This window comes from Cebus imitator, unplaced genomic scaffold, assembly GCF_001604975.1.
Source record: "Cebus imitator isolate Cc_AM_T3 unplaced genomic scaffold, Cebus_imitator-1.0 Scaffold181, whole genome shotgun sequence".
In the NCBI taxonomy this organism is placed as follows: Eukaryota; Metazoa; Chordata; class Mammalia; order Primates; family Cebidae; genus Cebus; species Cebus imitator.
Genome location: NW_016107496.1, coordinates 3,858,767 through 3,864,776, shown reverse-complemented (window position 1 = coordinate 3,864,776; position 6,010 = coordinate 3,858,767).

Genomic DNA, 6,010 nt, shown 5'->3' with positions numbered 1-6,010 from the left:
GGCGCCTTGCCTGCATCGCTTGGCCTTCATGCCACCCCAAGGACAAGAAACCTAGGTAGCAGGGCACCCAGCTTCCACACGAGAAGGCAGCTTATAGAGAAAAAGGACTTCCTGGGAGGGTGAGATTCCTCCTGAAGAGGAGCGGGTGCAGGCCGCAGCAAAGCCCAGGTGCTGGATTCACTGATCTGGCTGCTCCCACACCACTGTGTGGCCTAGGGCAGTCGCTTGACCTCTCGGAGCCTCAGCTTCCTCAACTATAAAACGAAGATGTTATGGTCCGATTATGCACCCTTTCCGGTTGTCAGGACAATAACAGCTGCAGCGGTGCCTTGTACACAGTAGACCCTCAGAGCTGGTTCTCCTCCCTGCTCTCCCCAGTCCACTGGAGTGCTTAATGCACTCAGAGGCCCACCGCCGTGGCCAGGAAGCCCTGGGAGGCCCACCTTCGCCTGATCAGTGTCTCCAGGCCCAGGCTTCCACGGTAAGAATCTTCCTGGGGGTGCAGGCACTTGGAAAGTTCCTCTTTCCCATGTGACTGGAGCCCTCTTTGGAAACGGGAGAACCATGCTGTCCTGAGCAAATCCTTCTCCCCCAGCAGCTGCCCACTCAGGAGTGGCTGGTCAGGAAGGCCAGGCAGGCCAAGGTTGGAGCAATGGGGTTGGGGCTGGCTGGGTGGGGTTTGGGGTTACCATCGCTGCTCCTGTACCCCCATACAGACATGGCCATTGGGGAACACTCGTTAGGGAGGATCCAGTCATGTGCCCTGCTGTGCCAGCCACTAGCCCTGCTCCTTTTTGGAGCCACCTTAAATTATGAGCATGCTATACAATCCCCAGCACCAGGCCAGGCCCCACGCAGCAAAGAATCTCTTCTGTGCTCAAAATTCTCCAAAAGAGGCCCCACACCTCCACTCAGCCCTCATTCCAGGGGCTGCATTCCTCTCTCCACCCTGCTGCCCACCCCCAGAAATCTTTTGCTGGACCGATCCTAAACTCTTGGCGCAACTCAGAATTCCCATTCTCTCTTTCTTCATAATGATCCCAAGAACCTCTGGTTTGTCTCAAAATCACCTCCCAATAACCTGTACATTTCTCTCCCCGGTTCAAGTATTAGTTCAATTTACAGATAAAGAAACTGAGGCTTCAAAAACGACAAGGTGTCACATAGGGGAAAGGGTCGGGCTTTTCCTCATTCACCCGTGCCCTCCTCTTCCACCCAGCAGCCCCTTTCAGATAGGTTTCTTAGAGAAGCAGCTACCCCACCCCCTCTTTTCCTTTCTTATTCCAGAAGTCTAACTTTTGAAATACATTTTAAATATTTGCCTGTGTGGGAGAAATACATTTATTTAGACAGGAAGGGAAAAAAAGGGCTCAGTTACCAGTTTTTCCATGAAGGCTTCCAGCCCACAGAGGTCTCTCCTTTCCATAAATACTTTTAGCATAACTTGTCTTTATTATATATTCCCCTATTTATAATCAAATAAAACATATTCTAAAATGTGGAATGCCAGATCACACACGCTTTTGGTGGCATGTGGAGGCAGTGTGAGATGGTGGAAGAAGCAGTCCCTAGAGGCCTGGGATTGACACTGGTCGGAGGGCTGAATAGCTATGGAGGTGCCTTGTACACAGCAGACACTCAGAGTTAGTTCTCCTCCCTGCTGTGCCCCAGGAGTCTGATTACCCTAACCCACAAGCGATTCTGTCTCTTACCAGCTGTGTGACTTCAGGGAAGTTACTTGCCCTCTCTGATCAGGAAGGCCAGGCAGGCCAACGTTGGAGCAATGGGGTTGGGGCTTCAGTTTCCTCACCTCAAACACAAAGATGATAAGAAACCTATCTCATAGAGTTGCCATGAGAGTCCCTCTTTGATAACAGACATAAAGCATGAAGGGGAGTCTGGCACAATGTGGCAGATCTGCCATTGCCATACAGGAGGACTTGGAGGACAGCCAGGGCTGGGATCTTGTCTTGAAGCTGTGTATCCAAGGTGCTAACTCTAGCTTTGCCCAGCTGGTATGTTTATTGGGAATACTGGGGGCCTTGGGGGCTGCACAGATAGGAGCAATGTTGACTCTTAGTCATTACAAAGGTCCGGTACATGTCAGCCCCGTTGCTGTCTCTCTGATCCAGGTCACTCGGCTAGTGAGTGGCCCAGCCAGAACCACAGTCCTGGTCTTCCGACTCCCAGACCAGAGCTCTTTCTACGCACCCTTGCATTCCTTCATATCTGACTCCTCTCCTGTCTACAGGCACGGCTTCACAGCCCCTACTGCAGATAGGAAAGCTGAGGAGAGAGGTGAACAAGGCATGGCCCAGGGAGTAGGAGCAGAGGGCAGACAGGCACTGTGGCCAGTGCCACCCCACATTGTGGGAGGTTCCTAGAGCAGACTCCTCTGCAGAAAGCTGGCTCCTGGTCTGGTGGGAGGCAGGACACAAGGCTAGGTGTGAAAACATTGCCAGGAGAGCTAAGAAGTGGCCTCCAACAAGCCTTGAGCTGGCATTGGGGTGGAATCTAGAGGACTAGTCTGAGAGGCCTCCCTCGAGGAAGAGAATGTAGGGCCCAGTGTGAAAGAGACAGGACAGGCAGGGGACAGAGGAAAGGCACTCCATGGAGGATAGAAGCTGCCCCCAAAGCTTAGGTATGTGGCAGGGCAGGGCTGAGATCCTGAGGGTGGAAAGCAGCGGGCCAAGGTGAGCCACAGGACCCAGCACCATGGGCTAGACTCTCAGTGGCCCTCCCCAGGTGCCCTCCATCTCACAGCACCTGCAACTCCACCCTGCCTAGGAGACACCCTTCCACTCCACCTCCATCCACCCTGGCCCTCTGGGGCTGGGGTCAAAGGCTGTCAGGGGGGTTCCCTAGGGCATTTGGGCCGAGAAGGGGCTCCCCTGCTCAGGCCCTGACCCTGAATAAGGAGAGGGGCTGTGGAAGGGATTCCCTTCATGTTTCCTCCCTCATCTTGAGGATTAACAACTACCTGGCCGGGGTCCCCCCACCTCTCCCCAGGCTTAAGAGCAATTCAAGGGCCAAAAAATAGGGTCTTCCTGGGGCTGTCCAGAGACGCCGCCCACATGGGGTTACACTCTCCAAACTGCGGAAGGACGAGGAGCCGCACTCGGTGCCTTCAAAGCGCCTCCACATTTGCTCTCCTGAGTTGCCACGGAAGGCGTCAGGGCCCCAGGAGAAAGTGGCCAAGGTCACCAACCGGAAATGGCGGGACTGGAATGAATGCGAGATTTCCCCTACATCCAGGCCGGGGCTCTTAAAAATTCTCTGCAATCGTATTCGTTACATTACAAAATCAAACATGCTCGTGGTAAACAAACGCGAGCGTTCCAGGCCTGCGTGATTTACGAAGTGAGAGGCCCGTAATCGCACTCCCAAAGGACAGCAGGTTTGGTCATCCTCCGGCGCCGGCTTCCAGATTTCTCTCCGCGTCGCCAGAGATGGGATCTGGCCCAGCCGGTCCTCCCTGAGGGGCCCGCGGCCGGAACGCCGGGCCGGAAGGAACAGGGCCGAGCCCCCGCCGCGCTCTCAGGGGCGGCCGCGCTGCGCCGCGCCAGGCCCGGCTGGGCGGGGTGCGGCCGGGGAAGCCGCTACGTCACTAGCCAGTCCGGAGGGAGCCGCCGCCGGTCCAGCCAGGATTCCATTACCTCACCCGGCCGCGCGGAGCGGCGGCTCGGTCAACACCCCTGCACACCATTGGCTACCATGCCATCCCTCCGACCAATAGCACGGGCGCATGCAAATGAGCCAGGGAGCCGAGGCTTCCTTCGGTCCGGGGTAGGCAAACAGACGTCATTGGGAGGAGGGGGGGAATGAGTTAAGAGGGGTCCTGAAATCTGTATGGTGCGGATTTGGGGGCTTTTCATCCCAAATTTGTTCCACTTGTCCTGAGGAAAATGGAGTATAATTAAGGGTGAGCGCTCTTAATCCTTGAGCTGTCTTTCCAGATACACCTCGCTGCTTGGAGAGTCAGGGAGCCTAAGAAATGGTGCAAAAATTATTTAGGTCAACTTGGAAAGCAGGGGAAGGAAGAAATAAGAAATAAAGAGGTACGGAAAGCTGGAACATACTTCGGAGAGACACCTAGGCCAATCCTTTTACTGGAAACACAGCATAGAACAAAACAGACACAGTTCCTGCCCCCGGGCTCACAGCAAAGGAGGAGAGATCAATGTTCAACAATCTTGCACATAAGTAATAAGTGCCATGGTGTTAGGGTTCTCCAGAGAAACAAAACCAATAGGATGGGTATACAGAGATGTAGAAAAAGATTCATTATAAGGCACTGGCTCCCATGATTATGGATGCTGAGAAGTCCCACGATCTGCTCTCGGCAAGCTGGAGTGGTTCCAGTCAGCGTCTGAAGTTGCAAGTATCAGAGCATGGATGTCTGCGGGAGGGAAAATATGATGTCTGAGCTCAAAGAAGAGCACATTCACCCTTCCTCTGCCTTTTTGTTCTATTCAGGTCCTTAGCAGATTAAATGATGCCTGCCCATAGCGGTGAGGGCGATCTTCTTCCACCGATTCAAATGCTAATCTCTTCCAGAAACAGCCTCACAGAGACACCTAGAAATAACATTTTACCAGCTATTTGAGCACCCATTACCCCAGTCAAGTTGACACTTAAAATTAACCATCACAACCATAAAGAGAAAAAGAAATGCAGGATGTCAGTGAGATATTTAACAGGTAGCTCTAATTTCGGCAAGGGATGGAGGAGAAATTACGGGCGTAGCCGAGCGCAGTGGCTCATGTTTGGAATCCCAGCACTTTGGGAGGCCGAGGCAGGTGGGTCACTTGAGGTCAGGAGTTTGAGAGCAGCCTGGCCAACACAGTGAAACCCCGTCTCTAGTAAAAATACAAAAATTAGCTGGGCATGGTGGCGCATGCCTGTAATCCCAGCTACTGGGGAGGTTGAGGCAGGAGAATCACTTGAACCTGGGAGGCAAGAGGTTGCAGCGAGCCAAGATCACGCCACTGCACTCCAGCCTGGGTGACAGAGCTAGACTCTGTCTCAAAAAGAAAAAGAAAAGAAATTACAGGCGTTAGCCACCACGCCTAGCAGGAAGTAGTTTTTAAACTGAGGGGAGGCTGAGCACTAGTGGAGGCTCATGCCTGTAATCTCAGCACTTTGGGAGGCCAAGATGGGAAGATCGTTTGAGCTCAGGAGTTTGAGACCAGCCTGGGCAAAACAGACTTTGTCTCTACTACTACTGGTACAACAACAACAACTACTACTACTACTACTACTAACCTGCTTGGTGTAACAGGCCTGTGGTCTCAGCTACCCCAGGGCTGAGGCGAGAGAATCGCTTGAGCCCAGGAGGCTGAGGCTGTGATAGCACCACTGCACTCCAGCCTTGGCGACAGAGTGAGACCCTGCCTCAAAATAAATAAACTGAGGGGCATTTTTCGGTGGAGAGTTGGGGGAAAGGGACAAGTTGCAGGGAGAGGAAGTAGTAGGTGGGAAGTACCAGCTCCTTAGAGCAGCAGAGTAAGGCAAGTGGCTGGAGCCCAGCAACTAAGGGGACAGAGCTGGGGATGCGGTGAGAGGAGCGCTCAGCCCAGTCCACGGACCCCTATGCTGGGCTCTGTCTGCTGACTTCTTTCCTTTGTCTCTTCTTTCAGCAGCCATCTAAGGTGGGCACTATTTTAGCATTGAGGAAACTGAGGCTCTAAAAGGTTAAGTAGGCTGGGCATGGGGGCTCGCGCCTGTAATCCTGGCACTTTGGGAGGCCAAGGCAGGTGGATCACATGAGGTCAGGAGTTCAAAACCAGCCTGGCCAACATGGTGAAACCCTGTTTCTACTAAAAATACAAAAATTAGCTGGGCATGGTGGCCCATGCCTGTAATCCCAGCTACTTGGGAGGCTGAGGCAGGAAAATCGCTTGAACCTGAGAGGTGGAGGTTGCAGTGAGCCAAGATTGCACCACTGCACTCCAGCCTGGGCAGCAGAGCAAGACTCTCATTCAAAAAATAAGAGATGAAGTGTCCAGTG